We start from the raw sequence: 22,676 nt of genomic DNA on the forward strand, positions 1-22,676 counted from the left end.
AAAAACGATGAGTGATGCAGAGCAACAGCCCGCACCTGCTCCTGCAGGAGCCCACCCATCAGTGGCTGCACTGTTCCCTTTCAGCCTTTGGCTGGGCTGCCTAGAGAACTATTTCTGTGCAACGAGGGAGAAGGATGGCGCAGTCCGCAGATCACTGATGCTGCACATGGGAGGCAATGAGCTTCATGAGTTGTTTGACTCACTACCGACACAGGGGATCGCAGCAGATTTCGATGCCGCGGTGGCGGCACTGAACAAACATTTTGACCCAAGCTCAGCAAAGGAGACGGAGTCTGTCAACATATTCGATGCCAGACTGCGAAAACTTGCTAGAACGTACGTAGGACTCAATCAGCATGAAGAAATAAGGGCACAAATCATCCAAGGGTGCTGTTCAAACATGCTGTACAAACTTATAATGCAGCAGCCTGGTATAGCCCTCTATGAGATCCTCATCCTAGGACGCTCTCATGAGCTCTCTGCCGTCCGGGCATGCGCAATGGCGGCCGTAAAGGGCCAAACCATGTCAGCAGCACCATCCCCGTGGCAACCCACCATAAAAGAAGAGCAGGTGGATGCCATACACACCCGCCAAGGTCCAGGGCGGCAGCTGAGCACCTCCAAACAGGGAGATGGGGCTTGTGGCAGCTGCGGGTACGAACACAAGACGCCAGGCGGATGCCCGGCGAGGGGCAAAGTGTGCAAAAAAGTGCGGCAAGGGGAACCATTTTGCCAAAATGTGCCGGATGAGAAGAGGCAGACCACGGGATTCCAGAGGGAAGACGGTCACAGTCAAGAATATAGAAAAAGAAGAACACACACTCCAAACACAAGGGGACACAAAAATGCCAATATATGACGAGGAAGAGGAAGAGGATGTTTTTGTCATTTCATTCACAGGAGAGAGGCAAAATAAATGACGACCACCCCCTATGAGCACCGTCAGGATCAATAACAACCCTGTCACTGTGCTCATCGACACGGGCGCCTCAGTCAATGTGATGGACAATTCACTATACCAGCAACTGTCTCCCAAACCACGGTTGTTCCCCAGCAACACAAAAATCTACACGTATGGAGGACGCGACCCTCTTCTGCTGCAGGGCACGATAGAGGTATCCATCACCAACGAATAGCACAGCACCCAAGCAAAATTCTATGTAGTCAAGGGAGACCGCTGCACTTTGCTAGGATGCCACACAGCAGAGGACCTGGAGCTTGTTTTCTTTGCACACCAAGTGCATGAGTCGCACGCGGAATCCCTCCTCAGGGAGTTTCCCAGCTGTTCACAGGGCTAGGAAAGCTCAAAGACAACCAAGTCAAGTTACACATTGATACGGACGTGACACCAGTGGCGCTGTGGCACTGGAGAGTGCTCTTCCATCTGCGGCCGGCAGTCGAGAGAGAACTATAGATGCTGGAGAGCCAAGGGGTCATTGAGTAAGTAGACAGGCCCACCCCCTGGGTCTCACCATTGGTGATCGCGCTGAAGCTGAAACAACTGTGGCTATCCGCCTCTGTGTGGATATGCGCCTACCCAATTGGGCGACCAAGCGAGAGCGACATATCACCAGTTAGAATTGGACCCTGACAGTCGGAACATCACTACATTCTCTACCCATGTGGGACTCAGACTCTTCCGAAGGATGAGTTTCGGGGTGTTGGCGGCGGCAGAAGTGTTCCAAAACGCCATTTGGGAAACGCTGTCAGGTTTGGCTGGGGTGATCAACCTGAGCAACGATATCCTAATCTTCTCGGAGACGCAGGAGGAGCATCATCACCGTCTGAGGACCACTCTGCAGAGACTTTCAGATGTGGGTCTCACCCTTCATAGGAACAAGTGTGCATTCTACCGAACTTCGATTGACTTCTTCAGGTACATCTTTTCGAAGGATGGTTTGCAAGTGGACCCCAAGAAGGTAGAAACCATCCGACAGGCACCAACTCCACAAAGTGCGACTGAAGTCAAGAGTTTCTTGGGAATGGCAACATACTGTGGCCGATTCATTCCACAACTAGCCACAATGGCAGAACCACTTAGCTCACGGAAATCAACTGCAAGTGGAAATGGAATTCTGAAGCAGGCAAGGCCTTCCAGGAAATAAAAGGGGCGCTGTTGGACAAGGTCACCCAGAGAAGCAGACGGAAGTGGTGGTGGATGCAAGCCCCGTGGGGCTCGGAGTAGTGCTAATGCAGGAACAGTGTCACCAAGAATGGGCCCCAGATGCGTACGCAAGCAGAGCTCTATTGGCGGTAGAGACCCGGTATGCTCAGGTAGAGCGTGAGGCGCTAGCAATTCGGTGGGCGTGCAAACACTTCCATCTGTACCTACATGGCCAGGAATTTCAAGTTGTCACAGACCACAAGCCGTTGGTGTCTTTGTTTACCAGTTCCATGAGGCTAGCTCCCTCGAGAATTAAGAGGTGGGCTGTCCTACTCCAGCCGTATTTCTTGACAGTCATCTATCGCCCAGGGGCGAGTAACCCTGCTGACTACCTGTCAAGTCATCCCCCGACAACACCGTTGGGCTCATCGGAGGACGACAAAGAGGGGAAAGTGGAGAGCTTTGTCAACATTGTAATACAGGCGGCGTGCCCTGTGGCCCTAACAGTGTCGGAGCTAGCAGAGGCTTTGAAAAAAGACCCTGTCATCAACTGAGCGAAGGACACTCTGAGCCAGAACCGGTGGAAACATTTCCTAGAAGGGGTAAAGGCCTATGATCCTGAGGAGAGGTTAGCCATGCAAGGAATGTGGAAAGTAAAAAAGGAGCTGTCAGTGGGAGGTGACGGTCTCCTTCTGAGAGGACAAAAAATAGTGATTCCACGCAACCTTTGGGATCGCATGGTGGAATTGGCTCATCAGGAGCGGCTAAAACAAAGGTGTGCCTACATGCCAAGGTGTGCTTTCCAGCCATGGGCACTAAGGTGGACACCTTTGTAGAAATTTGCCACTCCTGTATCATTACATCCACCAAACCGCCCACTAACCCTGTGATCACTGAGCCTCCCAGCTGCCAGCCCTGGTCAAAATTAAGTATGGACTTTGGGAGTTTCCCAGATGGAAAGCTAACAGCAGTTCTGATTGACTCATACACGAAATTCCCTGTGGTGGAAATGGTGGCTTCCACCTCGTTCGTGAGCCTTAGACCAGTGCTGGAGAGAACTTTTGTGACATTTGGCCTTCCGGGTGAGATCAGGATGGATAACGATCCCCCCATTCCAGGGGCAGGACTTCAAGACCTTCCTGGATGGACTTACTATACAACACCGCAAAATCATGCCATACTGGTCGCAGGCCAATGGCGATGTTGAAAGATTCATGCGCACCCTTAATTGAGTGCTGAGAATAGTGGTAGAAAGGGGTGAAGACGTGGAAAGTAGCATGCAACAATTCCTGCATGCCTATCGACAAACACCTCACAGCACCACGGGATGTGCCCCAGCCGCTCTGATGTTCAAAGTAGCTCCACGTGACTGCATCCCGGCTGGATCTCTTTGGGAACCTCCTGAACTAGGTGTAGCAGCCACGCAACAATGCAGAAGGCAGACCAACGACAAGGTCACTGCCAAAAGAAGAACGCAATGCCGGAACTGTCAAATAGGCGACAGGGTAGTCGTGAGAAATAGGCATCCGGGAGGAAAGTTTCTGACTCCGTTCGAACACGAGGTGAGAACCCATGGTAACAGTCTAATGGGGAGAAAGGCAGGTGACTAGGAACATTTCGCATTTCAAAAGAGTGGGGGTCCCCGTGGGGGACCGATACGGAGAAGGGGAAGAGGAAGATATTGTCGGAGGGGCCGAATGTGAGACGAAAGAGAGATCAGAGAGTCAAAAGGCACCAAGTCTCATTCTGAATCAGTCAGCAGATGAATGCCGTGAGGCGAGGTCAAATTGTCGGAGTGAGAGGTATCATCTTCGGCCCAACCCAGCTCCCAACCAGCGACTCTGAGACTTTGCATGTTAAATGAGAACAATAATGAGCAGGCTGTGAGCTAACGAGAAAAGGAGGCGCAGTGGCAGGACGCGACGGCCGGGTCACCTGGAGGGCCCAGATGTTCAGTTCGTTGGCTGCCACAAGTTGTCCATTTCTAGATCTTGTGTTATACATATCTGTCTCTTTTCTCTCTCTCTATTTCTCTATCTCCATCTCTATCTCTATATCTCTATCTTGTTCTCTGCGATGGTCTATTGTGTTTGATTGATGTCATGTTCTATTTGTTTGGTTATTTTGAATAAAGTCCTGGAGGGATGTAGAGAGCCATGCAGGCTCTACTATACTTTGTTGCCCTGCAAGGTCGCGACAGTGGGCTTTCGCCCAAGTTATTCAATAAAGATCAAGGCTGCTGACCCGGTAGTCCTATGGTGATCAGCACAGTGTTGAGTCATTGTATATGACCAGACTCAACATTACAGACGTCATTTAGGGGTCACCAGGGGGCACAGCTGTAACCCCTGACTTGCCCCTTGCAACCCCTGCCACTGTCATTGACCCCTGGCTTCAGAGGTGGCAAATTCAGTGCCAGGAGCACAATGGCAGTGTGTCCTTAGGGACGTCGTGTGAGGCTCCTTTCTTGTTGTTTTTTCTCATTTGTTTATTACACTAATAGCAAATAATGTTTCATTTTTCTCTATTAGTGTCATACAAATACAATCAACTGGACTAAGGCCCTACCTGGCTGCTAAGGTAAGTAAAAATGCTTTTAAATGCATGCTGTGTGTGCATGAGGTGAGTGTGTGTTTGCATGGTAGAGTGTGTGTAAGTGTGAATGTGTGTATGTATAAGCATTGTTGTGTGAATGAAATTGAAGGTCAAAGATCGTGTGATGTCACGTTCACTACCCCTGGCATTTTGGTGAATTGACGTTCATGGCTGGAAGGGGACGAAAAGCAAATGGGAGACAGAGAGAGCAACTTGGGGGACAGGAGCTATGTGCAGCTGGGATGTGGCAGAAGCACATGGACCAGAAAGCAATGCACACATTGGCAAGAGTATCATAGAAAGGGGCGGAGAGAAGCACATAGCCAAGAGAAAACAGTACGGAGAAGGGAAGAGAAGTACACTAGCAAGAGAGAGGGATAACACTTGAAGTCTCATGGAGTGTGTTAAATAACTGCAAAAAAGGCATCTTAGAATGTATGAAACCATAACTGCAACTCAGTGAAAAGATACCGAATTGCAATTGGGTTTGCAAACAAATACATATTTGGAAGGGGCATATTTAGGGCATTCCTTCCATATACCAAATCAGAATGGTATGTGATAATGTTAATGTTCTGCGGCCAAATTCTGTTTGCAAAACATTAATAGTTTACCAACTACAAACATGTAATGGTAACCCATTCGCAAATGGGAATCTAAAAATAAATGTTTGTTTAAGAGAAGGTAGTGGTCCATGGGAACATCGCATCTTCTTAAACAAAAGAAAAACAAATAACCTTTTCTTTTTAAACGCAGTCTTTTTTTCCTTTAATGGAAACAGACTCCTTTAAAAAAAATTGCTTTATTAAGTAGCAGTCACAGATATGCTGGTCTGCTGACCCCATCTGCGATTCATAGTGCGTCCCAATTTGTGACCTACCTCATTAATATTCATGAGGTAGGTTGAATTTCGACCCACCACAAATTGGTAATTTGCTAACCAAGCTAGTAGTACATAGGTCAGTTTGAAAATGACCCACTAGTCACAAAAATACTAGTGGCAAATTGCAACCAGTATTTTGTGACCAGTTGTACGTACATCTGACTCTAGCTCCCAAAAATCATGTGGATGAAGCACAAACGCCAACAAAATCAAGTGATGGCAAAGAGGTTATGCATCGTGGGAGGGCCAAATACAACATGAGCAAGTTACGTCATTGACTAAGAAGCAAGCAAATGAGAGTGTAAGTACAGCAATCAGTAGTAAACAAAAGGTGGTGCAATCCCCTCTATGTTCCTGGTAAGATATCTGTATGAATTTTGTAACCATACAGCTTGCACCATCTGGTACGTTTCACCTAAAAATACTAGAAGACCATTCAATCTTTGAATATATTTAAGAGGAAGAAAATGTGGCCTAAATACTAGAGTTTTCGCTTTTGGACCTTGGGAACCACTTTTGAATCCCATCATCTCCTCAGCATCCTGTGATTCTGGACAAATCACGTAATCGCCTGGTACCTTAACAAACATTGGCAAAGCCAATAGGTCTTGCCTACGCAAGACCTATTGGCCTCGCCAATGTATTTTAACCATGTTGTACACCACCGTGGCCATTGTTCAGCATGGCTAAAAGTTAGTGTTGTATAGGACAGTGACATGGAGTGGAGTGCCATAAAGTGTCATGGAGTGGCTTAGAGTGGAGTGGAGTGTCATGGAGTGTCATAGAGTGGCATAGACTGTTGTGCAGTGTTGTAGAGTGTCACATTGTGTTGCAGAGTGTAGTGTCATGGATCAGAATGGTGTAGAGTGGAGCAGAGTAGAATAGACATAGAGTGGAGGGAGATAGAATGGAGTAGAGTGATGGAGAGCGTCATGGCATAAAGCAGAGTAGAGTGTTGTTGAGTGGAGTAGAGTATCGTACTGGAGGGGCTTAGAATGGAGGAGTGTAGAGTGGGGCAGTGCAGAGTGGAGCAGATTATCTTAGAGTGGGGTGACACAGAGTGGAGTAGGGTGATGTGGTACAGAGTGGACTAAAGTGTTGGAGAGCAGAACAGTGTGCAGTAGAGTGGAGTGGGGTAGCTTGGAGTGGGGTAGAGTGGCATAGAGTGGAGTGGAGTGATGTAGTGTGTATGTGAGTTTAGTGGCATAGGGTAACGTAGAGTGATGCAGCTTAGAGTGGGGTGGTGTGGAGCATGGTATAGTGGAGTGTCGCTGAATACCATAGAGTGGAGGGTCATAGAGCGGAAGATTGCAGAGTGAAATGTTGTAGAGTGGAGTGCCTTAGAGTGAAATTGAGTGGAGTATTGTAGAGTGTTGCAGAGTGGAGTGCCATAGAGTGGAATGGCATGGAGTAGAATAGAGTGGAGAAGAGTGGAGTTTCCATAGAGTGGAGTGACCTAGAGTTGAGTGGTGTAACGAGAGGAGTGGCGTAGCATAATGTAGAGTGAAGTGTCGTAGAGTAGAGTAAAGTATCACACAGTGGAGTAGAGTGAAGTGCGGTAGAGTGGAGTGGTTTTCCACAAATTGGAATAGGTTGAAGTGGCATAGTGTAGAGTGGAGTAAAGTATCATAGAGTGAAGTGGCATAGCATTGAGTGATGTGGAGTAGCATAGACTGGTGAACCATAGAGGGGAGTAGAGCATCATAGAGTGTCATGGAGTAGAGGATGTGGTACTGCACTGCCATTACGGACAACAAATTTTCAATTGAAATTACCATTACATTCGTACAGATATACAGTTTTACTGATAAAACGATACAGCACACAAATGATAATGTGTGGAACTGCACTCCAGAACTATTAAAAAATGTGCGTTATTATATTTATCTAAATTTTGATATATTCTGAAGTATTTGAACAGTTCGTTTACAGACATTTTTAAATTCAGTTGTGTACTAGAAAAAGATGACTTTGTATGGTCTTCCCCGGCACACCCCGAGTACCCAACATGATTGTCACATAAATCATCTCACTTTGAAGTCAGAAAAAGAGCTGTAAACACCAAGTTACCTAGGAAGACAGAGACCAACATTTGATCATTGTCTTTGACAGCACAGTAATTGTAACAGGATAACAACAAAATGTAAAGTCCTTTTTACAGAATGTGAGCACTCAAGGCAGAATACAGTAAAGAGGCTATGCTCCATTGGAGAGACAAGGACATAATGGACAGCCTAAAACAAACAAAGCCTGAAAATACAAAACAAGCAACCGAGATACAAAGCCAATGGCAAGTAATGGGCAAAATGCATTCCCAGGGAAGCTTTCCGAATGTCCCCAAAAGGTCTTTGCAAATCGGACAGCTTTGCTGTCTGGTAGGCTTTGACCTAAAAATGAATCTGGCCTTGTGTATTGTCATCTAGTAGTGATGTAAAGCACTCTAATACCCTTGAGCCAGATTTGCAAAATGTAAATGTAAAATGCAAACTGGCATTGAAACGGCCCTGTAATTAATTTGTCAAGCAAAATACCCACCAATACCTGAACAGCTAGTGTAAAAAAAGTAGAGTAATCCATGTCCTTTCTATTTGTATTTCACCGGGTTTACTTAATCTTGTATTCACTAGGGGTGTTTACTTTTTCCAGGAAGTTGTGAAACTTGTTTTCCGGCAGCATTTTACTCTTGTCTAGTGCATTATTTGAATTGAGTCACATCCAGCTGTTTAAAACAAAGCATTATTGAGTTGGGGCTAAAAAGGTGTTGAGAATAGGTTGTCATCCAATCCCTGCCCTCAGTGCAAAGCGCAGAGAGCAATGGTCACTTATGCCAGTTGCAGTTGTAATTCTATGGTAATGTGTGGGTAGGGTGGCACTCAAGTCGAATTTCAGTGTATATGTTTAAGCCACCTCCTTAAATATATAGGCCCGCCCCTTCACGGGCCAACAATTTTTTCTTCTCACTTAAAGTCCGGCTTGAGTCTCGTGCGTAGAGTTCATGTTCCCCCCATTCCTGCCATTTTCCTTTTTGCTAATTACCCTCTCTTCCTACTTTCTCTCTGGCTTATTCTCCCTCCACTAGCGCCCTCTCCCCGCTCCATCCCTCTGTATATAATGGACCCTTCTCGCTCAGCCTCCCTCTCCCCGCCTCATGCTGGTTATCTCTGTCTCCGGCGTTGCAGCCTCACAATCCCATCATTAATCACCTGTCTTGGCCAGAGCCCGCTTGCTTCAAGGCCTACATTGCGCTCACTGTTCTCCTTAATTTCTGTTTCATATCATTTAGCTCTTAAAAATGTTTTGCTGAGCTAAGACTTTCACGACAGAACAATACAAGTAAAAATAACATCCGTATGCCCTTCGGAAAGCTCCCCGCCATCTTCACACGTTTATTTATACATGTCTGGGCTATTCTTCGACTAACAGATGGTTTACCCTGATCCAGTCGAAGAAAGCTTTCAGAAGAACCAACCCTGATGTGTGAGGTACAAGTCCTGATGAATGCTGACTTCACAATTTTTACCATTCTTTCAGAGGCACCGTTCTTCTTCAGTGACGTCTGGCCCCAGCGCTTTACAGCTCTCAGTGTTACCTACACATTTATAAAGAATGTAGCCACGCTCGGGGGAGCCTCGATTATAATCTTAGAAGCATACTGTATTTAAAAGCTCCTAACTCCATTCTAATGCTACATTAGCGCCATTATTTGATTCTAATGTGGCGATAGAAGGCCAAACACGTCGCACCATATTTACAAAGTGGCACAATGCATGCATTGTGCCACTTTGTAACCCCTTGTGCTACATTATGCCTGCACCAGGCGAAATGCATGCAAAAGGGCCGTTAGTTACCACATTAGGGGAGCCGAAAAACTACCACCAGCAAATCTAACAGATTTCCTTGCATCATTTTTTTTGGCACTTTTAATGCCTGCTCAGAGCAGGTGTTAAAAGGGGGGATACCAGTATCTATAATAGACCCCTATGTACTCTGCAGGAATAGCGCTAAACTTTTGGTGCTACTCCTGCAGAGTACATCAATAGCATAAAAAAATTGACAGTACTGCCCCCTACCCTGCGCCATGGTGCACCATATTTTAAATACAGCACACACATGGTGGCGGTAGGGAGGGCGCTGAGGGGCACAGGGAAAGTGGAGCTGCACTAGGGCAGCTCCACTTTTCTTAAATATGCCCCTTAGTTCACTGAATGGAGCCAGATTTTTTTTTAAAAACAATGGCTCTGTGTAAAATACAATTTCATTTTATTACCCGTCTGCCCTATCACAGACACCGTCCCATCCCTTTCTGGTTCCCTCAGGTGTAGCACAATTTCAGGTAAACGTGACAGAGGAATGCCACTGCCCCAACCCTGCCAGCCTTTAAATTGCATACAAACTGGGGTTTGACCATGGCACAGCCCTATCAGATATTTAGGGACATATTTATGACCTTGCTGCGCTGCCCTACATCATTGCCAAGGGCAGGAATGCACCAAATTTAAGCAATATGGCACATTCCTGTCCTTTCCTACTGCGCTTGTGCACAAACTACTGCCTAGCGCCAATGCAGCAATCCTTGCACCATGGTGTAAGGGTGTCTGCATTGCATGCAGGATTGTTTTTGTGCATAAAGGAGCACTGTCCTGCACAAAAACAATTCTGGGAGGTTTTTTCCTCTTTCTTTGTGTGCTGCAGAATACAAACCACATAGAAAGAGGAAAAAACTAGAAGAAATAAAGATATTTCTCCTTATTGCACCTCCCCTGCGGAGGCATAAGGTTTTGGTACATCCTCACATTTAAATAGATCTTGTAAATTTTGGGATGTGTAAAAATCCATGGAAGTTGCATTGGAACACCCACTGCAAAGCCCATGGAACTCCTACCCAGGGCAGAGTAGTGCAACACAGCGACTTGCGCTGCATTGCGCTACTCCAGATTTATGAGGCCACTCAAATTCATGCAAAGTGGTTTTGCATGACTTCATAAATCTGACTTAGAGCCTCGCGTTAGCATGTATCACTTTTCGCGGTGTAAATGTGACACAACAGTCTTGTATTCCCCTTAGTGGCTTGCCTGACATTCAGGTGATTAGTGTGCCACTACTAGAACAGCACTTCCAAGGGTACATGTCTAATAGGGTTTCTATTTACTACAAGAACAGTTCACCTTCAGCTAGGTCACAAATCAGTTTTTGTTAAGTGCTTTAACATGTCACTGGTGGTAAATAGCTCTGTGCTTGGTGTAAACACCTGGAGACAGACTGACAATAACAACACAAAATCAACACTAGATCAACAAAACCTCACATTACAAAAACACAATGCTACGATATCACAACAGCCATACAATACAATAACACACAACAGAACCCAACAACAAAAAATGTAGCAACACTGTAGCAATACAAGAATACAGTGGCAACTAAAGAACACAATTTATATATTTAACCCAAAGCGAAAACATAACAAGCAATATAACAATTGCATAACAACACAAAACCACATATACAAAATACCATAACAAAATACCACTACACTAACCACATAACCACACAGGTACCAAGCAACACTTTATTTTTATCAATTTAGGGATCTTGAATAGCACTAGCAGCGACTGGTGGTGGCCTCAGAGCACTAATATCAGATTACTTAGAGATAGAAGATCAAGGAAAGGGCTGTCAATGGTAAGGGCAGCATTATACTGGACGAGTGTAAATTTAACTCCACCCCTACACTCTACAAATATGCAATATGTATGTGCACTCAGCTCTATATACTTTGAGTCATCTAACTTTACTAATGTAAAGTGTTGCACTAGAATGCAATATTTGAGTGCATTCACTATAGAATTAGAGATTCATATACTCTATGTGCCTTAATCTTATTAAATGAAACATAGTCATTTGAATTGATTTAGAAACCATCCTCCTATTATTAAAATGTATTAACATCAGAAAGAAGAATTCATGAAAACATGTACACTAATGTTTTCATTTTACATTTAAATGTAGTTCGCAGTTTCATTTATACCTGTGTATTCAAAAGTTGCCTTGCTTTTATCTAAACTGTAATACAATTCTAGTTTGAATTCACGTACTGGCATTTTCATTAATTTGTAGTTATATGTGCGCAGTTGACACACATTTTAAATGTGTTCTATTGCATTATACATTTTAAATTGACATTACTAGGCCTGAATTTATCTTGGCATGAAATGCTGTTTACCATTTCTGCTTCTTTTTTCTTTGCAGGAATGTTGACATGAAATGTTAGCTTAGGAACAGATTTTACAATGTCTTAGCCATAGAGAGCTTGAGAAGTGACTTTGGTGGAAGAAAATGGAGAAACCGAGTGTGAGCTGACAGCCCCTATTCAGTAATGTTGCAGGTGTCCAAGGACAACATCGTTCTCAGGACAGCTCTGGGAGAAACTGTAGACATTGCAGCTAGGATATGTATGATATTAATTAGCGCTCACATAGGTTGTTAGGCAGATCTCCTCTGGAATTTGGGAGGTACAGACCTCTATCTTCCCCACTCCTTCTCTCATTCTGTCCCTTTTTATAAGCGTGGTGTCGGCTAACACTCAGGGGGTCATTCTGACCCCGGCCGGCGGCGGACACCGCCGGCCTGGCTGGGACCGCCAGAATACCGCTGCGCGGTCAAAAGACCGCCGCGGTAATTCTGGGTTTCCCGCTGGGCTGGCGGGCGACCGCCAAAAGGCCGCCCGCCAGCCCACTGGGAAACACCCTTCCACGAGGAAGCCGGCTCCGAATGGAGCCGGCGGAGTGGAAGGGGTGCGACGGGTGCAGTAGCACCCGTCGCGAATTTCAGTGTCTGCTAAGTAGACAATGAAATTCAAAGCCATGGAGGATTCTCCTGGGCAGCGGAAAGTCGGCGGTACACCGCCGACTTTCCGTTTCTGGCCGCGGCTGTACCGCCGCGGTCAGAATGCCCAAAGGAGCACCGCCAGCATGTTGGCGGTGCTCCCGCGCACCACGGCCCTGGCGGTTTTTACCGCCAGGGTCAGAATCAGGCCCTCAGTGTTTTGACTCTAAAATGACTCTTGACCGAGCTTCTAAAATGATGACACCTTCCTTGATATGCTAGTGCATTTTTGTACTTTTTCAACATTTCCCCAACTTTCAAATTGTTTCCTTAGACTTAAACTTCTTCAGGAGATTTGGTTATCCTGTTGTGATCTTGTACCTTTAAAGTATGGTTTTGATACTGATTTAGATTAACCTGACTGTCAACTTGTAATAAAATTAATTAACTTTATTCCTGATTCTTGATCCTCATTCTGTAGCCAAATGTCACAGTCTTAATTGGAAATTGTTTTGAGCAGTGCTAATGTCCTACATTTTTTAAGTCAACTAAAAAGGTCCATCAGATGACCCAATTAAACGGGCCAAATATTCCATGCTACTGGTAGCATTGTCTGATGGTGATGTCATCAAAGTGAGGGAGTTAGGGTGTCCCATTTAACAATTGTCCAAACCCAGCCTGAATATCCAAACCCCATGGTTCGCTTTGAGGATGGATGGAGCTCCAGCGGTTCAGGTACGAGTTGTAGCAGCGGAGGTGTAAGTATTAATAGGGTTGTGTGTTGTGATTGCTTATGCTTACCCTGCAATTTTTTGTAGTGAGTGTGAGGTGTTTTGCAGAAATATTTTAAGTTGTAGGGTTAATGTGATATTTACTGCAAAGAGGTTGAAGTGGTTATCAGATCTGTCGTGGCCTAAGATCCCAGCTTATATGATATTAGAAAAGTACAGAATACACTGTGTTATACTTGCCTGCTGTGTTGTGCTGAGAGTCATGAGACATCTTCAACAGCACTATTGGATAGGGACCTTATCTTTGCATGATTATGAAATGGTTCATATAGTGAACCGCAGTGCACAGGAAGGAACCATATCAACTTGAGCGGGACCCGGCTGATTGAGGTTTCATTCAAGTGAGAATAAGGGTAGGTCAGATAGCGTTACTCTGGACTGTTTCTTGAAGTGATTGAATAACTTTAATTTCTTTAAAGGAGCAGACAAAATTAGTTATTGTAATTGCCTGCATTTGTCTTTACTCATAGATTATTGAGTGAGAGAGTGTTTGTGAAAATTGTAAAGGAGGGAGAGCTGCTGCAATGAATGAAGTTGAAGTCACAGAGTGCTGCGCCGGTATTGGTCGTTTGATGAAAAGCCACGCTGATATTAGTTATGGACACCAAAGAGAGAATTGTGGGGGGGAAATCATTTCCTGGTATGAAAGAAAAGTTATTGTGACATCTGTATATTTTGACTCAACAATGAAATTCATTAAAAACTTCAAAGTCTGATAAGGGGAGATATGACTATATCTGTTAGAGTTGGAGAAGAGGCACCTCCTGAAGGTACGCCAGGTCATTATATGGAGATAAGTGTGGGTCTTCACATGTATTTGCTTTGAACACTGAGAAAGAGAGTGCACTGACATTTCCAAGCTATGGCACACATAACTGGAAAATCATTGAACATTTGAGGAGAATGTTATGTGACATGAAACTACCTCGTAGACCTGCACATTAAAAAGTACGTAATGCTTGAGAACAGATGGCCCATCAAAAACAAAAGAAGAAATATCAAGGAAGGGTTGAGAAGGCAATACACATGTGTGCGGATGCTAGATGGGATGCAGAACAAAAGTCCTAGAGAACTGATGTGATTGAGGGAACTAGACTATATCCTGCATTGGCAAGTGACAAAGAGGGAAAAAGTAAACAAAAGGGAAAGAAAAAGAAGGGAGAGGTAAATGGCAAGGAGATTAGAAGAGAGGACAGTGATTCGGATTCATAAATGAGTTATTGTTAAATCGTCCACCCCCTATAATGTACCCCAAATGAGGGATGTGAGTAATGCAAACATCAATGGAAAGTCTGATGTGCCTACTGCACCAGTAGAATTGAGCTCGAATTCGATGGGGGGAAGGCTCTGGAAAGACGGTCCCTCAAAATGTATCCGTCTCAAATACCCTAGGTGCATTGACATTTCCTGTCACAATAGGTCATGTAGTTCCTTTGTATAATTCTGGAGTAGCAGGAAGTACTACACATACATTAGCTGTTCCTACTGAAATAGTTACCTCTGGTAATATTCCTATGGGCTTGACAATGAAATGAATCCCTTGAGTCCTGACACAAGGAAATGCTCCATTTGGTGTAAGCGCAGGTCCAACTTTCAGAAGGGATTTTCCCTGAATGAAAGGTTTCCTCAAAGATCACCACCCTTTTCTTGCCTAAAATAAATGCATCTTCAAATGCCAATTGCAGCAAACCTAGAACATGAAGAGAGATAATAATTAATACTCCAGTAGAGCAACAAGGTTTTAGTGCCCAGGAATTATCTGACTGGCTCAAATATATACATAGTCCAAATGAAGGTGTAGATTCAGATACTAGCGGAAAAATGATTCAACCTCCAGAAAGAGAAAAGACATTAAATCTGGCTAGATTAAAATTAGAATTAAATGAGATGATAGTTAGAATCCTTGCCATGTCTCAATTAGATACTTACCAAGAACATGAACTCTTGTTCAAATGTAAAGATATCACTCAATTTGCAGGATTGAATAAATCCAAGCTTTAAGGAAACGTTATCTCGTAAGCTTCAATAATCGTGACCTCTCTAACATGAGACTGTCAGGAATGAAATTCGAGATTAGGGAATTAATTGGTTACATTTGAAAATGGCGTGAGTTGGATAGATGGTAAGGTAGATTGGTAAAGAAGGAACCAAAGAAGGTAAGATATCAATTGCCACCAGTTGGAGCAGAAGAGGATACACAAATGCTCCCAATGAGGGACGTTCCTGGCGGAGACTGTGTCCATTTGCCCTGGAGTAGTTTTGTGTCATTCCCGAATGATTTTCTAAAACTAAAAAAAAAACAGTGGAAAGCTACAGACAGTTTGACAAGTTTGTGAAGATATCAAAAGCCCAGTGGATAGATTTAAATACCTTGTTTAAGATTGTCATTCCAAGTGATTTATGGGTTGATGCAAAGTAGCTGTGGTTTGGTCTAGTGACGAAGGGTATCACTCCAGTGGTGATGAGCAAGTATCATCAGTTGATTACATTTTTCAAATCAAAGACCTGAATTAGGTCAAAATCGACAGAACAACCCGAGTCCAAAGAGTCAATACTCTCCTGTTATGAGAGACTGTTGCAGGCATTTAAACAGTATGGTGGAACAGAGTCAATTGAGACCAAAGATATGGGATATGTTGTGTTCAAATTTGTGCATGGATTGAAACCTAAGATTAGCACTTAAATCAGAGTAAGTCAATTGATGAAGTATATTAATGAAATATTGCAGTGATGAATTGTAGATGATGCAATAGAAATTGAAAGAAAAACAGATAATGGCACAAATGAAGGCTACAGAATGGGGTCAGAATCAAAAGTTTGTAGGGAATGTAGGCCTTATTCAGGGAATGTATCAACAGGGAGTTCCAATGATGCATGGTGGTACTGGATTTCAACAACAGAGTAGAGGTTGTGGTGTCCCAATTGATCCGAGTACAGGAATTTTGATGTGGCTACTTTGAAGAAAATTAATCCTTGCCATGTTTGCGGCAGGATGGAGCATTTGAAACAGGATTGTTGTTTCAATCCTATTAACATGGCAAATGAGAATTAGGTTCAGAATGGTGGATTTGTATAGACCAAGGGTCTACACACTCAGAGGAACACTGGTCTACAGACCCCCTGGCCCTAGACCACAGTTCTGCGACGACATCGCAGACACCATCAGCTCCCAAGCCCTCGCCTCAACGGACTACATCCTCCTCGGCGACCTGAACTTCCACCTGGAGAATAACAACGATACCAACACCACCAACCTAATCGACAACCTCGCCAACCTCGGCCTCAAGCAACTTGTCACTTCACCGACCCACTCCACAGGCCACACACTTGATCCCATCTTCTCAGCCAGCAACCACGTCTCCTTCAGCCACACCACCAAACTCTGCTGGACAGACCACTGATGCATCCATTTCTCCTACCAGAAACCAGTCACTCACCACCACCGCACACAACCTCCCCGACGCAACTGGAGCAAAATATCAACGGTTCATCTGATCTCCACCCTCGCACGGGCCCCCCCCCCAGGACCCCAGACCCCAACACAGCCTCCACCAACCTGCATCACTGGATAGAAGACTGCGCCAACACCCTCGCACCGCTCAAAAAACACCCAAATACCCCCACAGAATCAAGGCCAGCTGGTTCACCCCAGATCTACAGGAATCCAAACGGCTATGGCGCTGAATGGAAAAGACCTGGCACTGTGTCCCTACCAACTCCAATCACATCGCCTTCAAGGATGCCCTACGCAAACATCAAAAACTGATCCGCACCACCAAAAGGACCCACTTCAAAAAACACATTGACACCAACGCTCACCACAGCAAAGAGCTCTTCGGCATCATCAAAGAGTTCTCCACACCCAGGGCCTGCTCCAACGAACCCCCGCCATCACAGGAGCTCTGCAACTCACTCGCAACCCACTTCCATCGAAAGATAGAAGAAATCCACCACAGCTTCATCCCCCAACCCACCAGCTAGCTACAAACACCTACGAACCCAATGCTCCAAGCAACACCCACATCCTCGACACCTGCACACCTGGACCCCTGTCAACACAGAAGACACCGCCAGCGCCATGGCCTCCATCCACTCCGGATCCCCATCGATCCCCTGCCACACAGTATCTTCAACAAAGCTAACACCATCATCGCTCCCCATCTCTGCAACACCATCAACAGCTCCTTCAAGTCAGCCACCTTCGCTGAGAGATGGAAGCACGCAGAAATCAACGCCCTGCTAAAGAAACCAAAGGCAGACCCTGACGACCCCAAGAACTACCAACCGATCTCCCTTCTCCCCTTCTCAGCCAAAGTCATCGAAAAAAATTGTGAACAATCAACTATCCTGGTTCCTGGAAGACAGCAAGGCACTCAACACCTCCCAATCCGGATTCCCCAAAAACCACAGCACTGGACTGGATGTCGTCATTTCTCACGGACAGAACCCAGAGAGGTCGCCTCCTGCCCTTCCTGTCAGAAGCCTCCGGAATCACGTGTGGCGTCCCCAAGGATCTTCGCTCAGCCCCACACTCTTCAACGTTTACATGGCCCCCCTCGCCAACATCGCACGAACATACCACATCAACATAGTCTCCTACGTAGACGACACTCAGCTCATCATCTCCCTCACTAAAGACCCTACTACTGCAAAGGACAACCTCCACAACAGACTCCACGCCATCGCCAGCTGGATGGAATCAAGCCACCTCAAGTTAAACACAGACAAGACAGAAATACTCATCTTTGGCACCAACCCCTCAGCTTGAAACGACTCCTGGTGGCCCACCTCCCTAGGATCCGCACCCTCACCCACCACCAACGCACGCAACCTGGGCTTCATCTTGGATTCCACACTCAGCAGGTCAATGCCATCTCCTCTTCCTGCTACAACACCCTCCGCTTGCTCTGCAAAATCTTCAAGTGGATTCCCGTCAAAACCTGGAAAACCGTCACCCACGCCTTGTTCAGTAGCCGATTGGACTACGGAAACCCCCCTATATGCAGGAATAACAAACAAACTCCAAACAAAGCTGCAAAGAATCCAGAACGCGTCTGCCCGCCTCATTCTAGATGTCCCACGCTGCAACCATATCTCACCCCACCTCAGAGACCTACACTGGCTACCAGTATCAAAGATGATCACCTTCAAAATCCTCATCCACGTGCACAAAGCCCTCCACAACACAGGTCCCGCCTACCTCAACGACAGACTCACCTTTCACACCCCCACCTGCAACCTTCGCTCCGCCAACCTCGCCCTCGCCTACATCCCCAGAATCCGTCGCACCACCGCCAGAGGAAGATCCTTCTCTCACCTAGCCGCCAGGACCTGGAACTCCCTACCTCTCCACCTCCGCCTGACCCAAGACCTTCTATTATTCAGGAAACGCCTCAAGACTTGGCTTTTCGACCAGTACCTTTCCCCCCCCCCCCAGGGCCTTGAGACCCTAATGGGTGAGCAGTGCACTCTAAAAATCCATGATTGATTGAGGGTAATAATCCAGTTAAGACACAGCATGTACAGAATAAGAGAATGCAAAATTTGAATGTTCCCCAAGTGCAGGGAATGCAGGTTCCACAAGCCCCAATGCCACAAGAGAATGCAAATTCTCCCAGACCTAACCTAAATCAGGTCCACAATGTAAATAATAACCCTTTTGTAAATCAGGGTACTTCTCAATAATACCCTATGATATAAGCATACAAGAATTATAATGCAGACCTGTCAAAATGATGATACCTGAGAAGGGAGGAGGAATGCCTACTTGGCGCATCCTTAGAGGTACACCAGAGTGGTTCATTCATGGATGGTGAAGTAAATGGTCACCCCTTATCATTCTTGATTGACACTGGTGCTAGCTGCTCTACTGTGAGAACAGCAGAGGTTCCCAACCTACCCCTCCCGGGAGAAAAAAAAAGGTGTAGGAGTTGCTAATAAACAATTGACTAGTCCTGTTAGGGAAGCTGTACCTGTTAAAAAAGGGTCCTTTGAAGAGAATCACTGATTTGTGGTGTGTGATTTGAGTCCTGTGAGTCTGCTTGGATGTGACCGTTTGTATAAACCTAACTGTTCCATTTATTGTACCCCAAAAGGTAGTGAATTTCAGATTCATGATGAGGACGTTTCCTTCAAATGTGTACATGAGAATGCATATATCAGACTGCTACCCATGTTGACAAGCGATGATTAGCCCCAAGACCTGAGAGACATAATATTACCTGAAGTCTGGGACTTTTCAGGAAAAGATATAGGTCTAATCAAGGATGTTGAGCCTATCTGCATAACAGTGAAACCTAATGCAGAATATTCAAGGATCCCAAAATATATTATGACACCTGAAATCCTTGCTGGGATTAGTCCTAACACTGAATCCATGATTTTACATGGTATTTTAAAAGAGATTACAGGGAGTCCATGTAATTCACCAATTATGGGCTTGCAGAAACCCAAAGGCAAGTACTGCATTGTGCAGGATTTGAGAAAGATTGATGCAATTGTAGTTCCTTGTTGTCCCGTGGTACCGATTTTAGCTGTGATTTTATTTCGGATTCCTTGTCAGTCGGAGTGGTTCACTGTGACTGATCTGTGCCAAGCCTTCTTTTCTATATCGTTGTATGAGGATAGCCAGTTTCTTGTCGTATTTCAGTTCGGCAGTCGCGTTTTGGCATGGTTGCCAAGTTCCACAAGGGTATGCCGAGAGTCCCTCCATCTTCAACCAGAATCTGGAGTCCTTGGAATTACCCTTTGATTCAGTCTTGGTTCAATATATTGATGACCTGCAGGTGGCGTCAAATACTCACCACTTAGGTGAGAATGGACATAAAATATCCCAGACCAAATTACAGTACTGTAAGAGAGAAGTTCTGTATCTTTGACATCACATTGAGAAAAGAACAAGGAAGGTGTCACAAGAAAGAATCTCTGCGATTCTGCAGCTGAATCAGCCAATAACTCAGAAAGAAGTCAGGATGCTCTTGGTAATTGTAGGCTACTATTGGTAGTGGATTCCCAAATTTTCCATAGTGGCCAAGCCTTTAGAGAGACTGACACACAAGGATATGTCATATCCAGTACCTTGGGATGTCACTTGCATGAGTGCCTTCTCAGAGCTGAGATATGGTCTCTGTTGTTTCCCCTGCTGTGGGAATGCCTGATTACAACAAATGTTTTACTTTGTTTTGCAGTGAGAGGGAGGGATGCACTCTCTCAGTGCCAGCTCAGGTGCGCATGAATGCTTGCAGTCCCATTGCCTATTCTTCAGCTACACTTGACCCAGTAGCTGCAGCATTGCCCAGCTGTCTTAAAGCCGGTGCCGCAATAGGTGTCAGCATCGAACAGTGAAAAAGTATTGTTTTGGGTCATCCTTTGAATGTTCTTGTCCCCCACTCTGTGAAGGTATTTGTTACCCACACCAAGACTCAAAATCTCACAAATAGTGGCTGCACGCAGTATGAGCAGATTATACTTGCTGCATACAATGTTACTCTTAAAAGATGTACAATGTTGAATCCTGCAAATTTAGTACCTGTTCCTGTGAATGATAATGATAAAGTTGAGCATGACTGTCTGAATGTTACGGAACTGTGCACCAATCCAGGACCTGACATCCAAGATGTGCCACTACCAGAATCAGATTATGTGATGTTTGTTAATGGTTTCTGTAAATGAGACCATGAAAGAAGCCTGAGAGCTGCTACACAGTTTGTACTGTCTCAGGTGTGGTCTAAGCCGCTTGACTTCAAGTAGTGTTTTCTGCACAAGTGGCTGAATTGGTCGCTCTTACTAGAACATGCTGAGTTTCAGACCGACCGAAAGTGACCATTTTCACTGATAGTCAGTATGGCTTTGGTTGCGTCTATGAATTTGGACAGTTATGGTCATGGCGAGGTTTTATGACCTCTTCAGGATCCCCCATATAGAATGGGGCGTGTGTGCATAGCCAGTAAAAGGCATTACAACTACCTGCTCAGATTGTGGTTTTCAAGTGCTCTGCACACCACACGGGAGATGAATATGTAATAGTGGGAAACCGGTATGCTGATGACATTACGAAATACTGTGCCTTAAATGCTTGTACTTTTAATGGTGAATATCACAATGAAGGAACAGATGGGACCAATCACAACCTTTTGTTGACGACAGCAGATACCTGGGAGGAAGTTAAGAGATTGCAGGAAGAAGTACCAGAAGCAGAACAGCAAAGTTGAGTTAGATCTGGTTGCGTCAAAAGAGATGGGGATGATTTTTGGGTTTCAGTGGATGGAAGACCTGTGTTGCCAGATAGTTTGTTACCTCCAATGGCAAGACATTATCATCGACCAACTCATTTAGGAAGGGATGCTATGGTGCAACTGTTTCAGCAGACATGGTTTAATCCTAGGTTCAGATTAATGACAGAAGCTTTGTGTCACAGGTGTGTTAAATGTCAGCAGATGAATGTAGGTAAATAACCGCAGTCACATAGGGAGACCAAGTGGCCCCTTCAACAGAATACAGGTTGACTTAATCAAAATGCCTGTGTGCAATGGGCTGTGTTATGTCCTAGTGATTGTATGCATCTTCTCTTGTTGGGTTGAAGCCTACCCGACCAGAAGAAATGATAGTCTCACAGTAGCAAAGCTGTTGTTAAGAAAACCTATTCCCAGATTTGGGTTCCCGACTTCTCTGGAGTCAGACCAAGGGACCCACTTTAACAATGAGGTCCTGAGACTTTTGTGTGCAGCATTGCAAGTGGAGAAGAGGCAACATTGCAATTATCGACTTGAGGCTTCAGGTCTTATGGAACAAGTCAGTGAGACACTGAAATCCAGACTGGCTAAAGTGGGCACAACCACTTTTATGAAATAGCCTGTTGCAATGCCCCTTGTGTTGATGAGTCTTTGCTGTACTCCTGGTAGGACAACAGGATTGTCTCCTCATGAAATCATCATTGGCAAAACCATGAGGTTGCCAAATGTTCTGCAAATGTGCTTGTGAACATTACAGATGACATGGTTCTTGATTACTGCAAAGGAGTGGCTGAAGCAGTGCATTCTGTATCTCATCAGGCTAGAGAGGCTACAGCTGCACCTCAACAGGAGCGGTGCCATGATCTCAGTTCCGACGACTAGGTTATGGTGAAGAAATATTTCTGCAAATCATGTTTGGAGCCTTGGTTGAAAGGGCTGTATCAGGTTATCTTAGTCACTACAACATCACTGAAGGGTGGAGGTCTCCCCAACTGGGTGTATGCAGCACATACCTGCATAGTTCATTGACCCCTTGATGATGTAATAGCACCTCCCCTGAAGTGCCGGTGGGTACTGTGAGACAAAGGAAGAGGTTAGCTAGAGAGCCTTTCGCAAGCTCTTCACCTCTCCTGGCACAAATAGAGCGAATGTGGCATCACGGCAAACACTCATCTTGGGTATTTATGACAAATCTCCATGTCTCTCGAAACAGCATGTACGGCCTAAATGGATGACAGAGTTTTGGA

Source organism: Pleurodeles waltl, chromosome 10 (genome assembly GCF_031143425.1).
Source record: "Pleurodeles waltl isolate 20211129_DDA chromosome 10, aPleWal1.hap1.20221129, whole genome shotgun sequence".
In the NCBI taxonomy this organism is placed as follows: Eukaryota; Metazoa; Chordata; class Amphibia; order Caudata; family Salamandridae; genus Pleurodeles; species Pleurodeles waltl.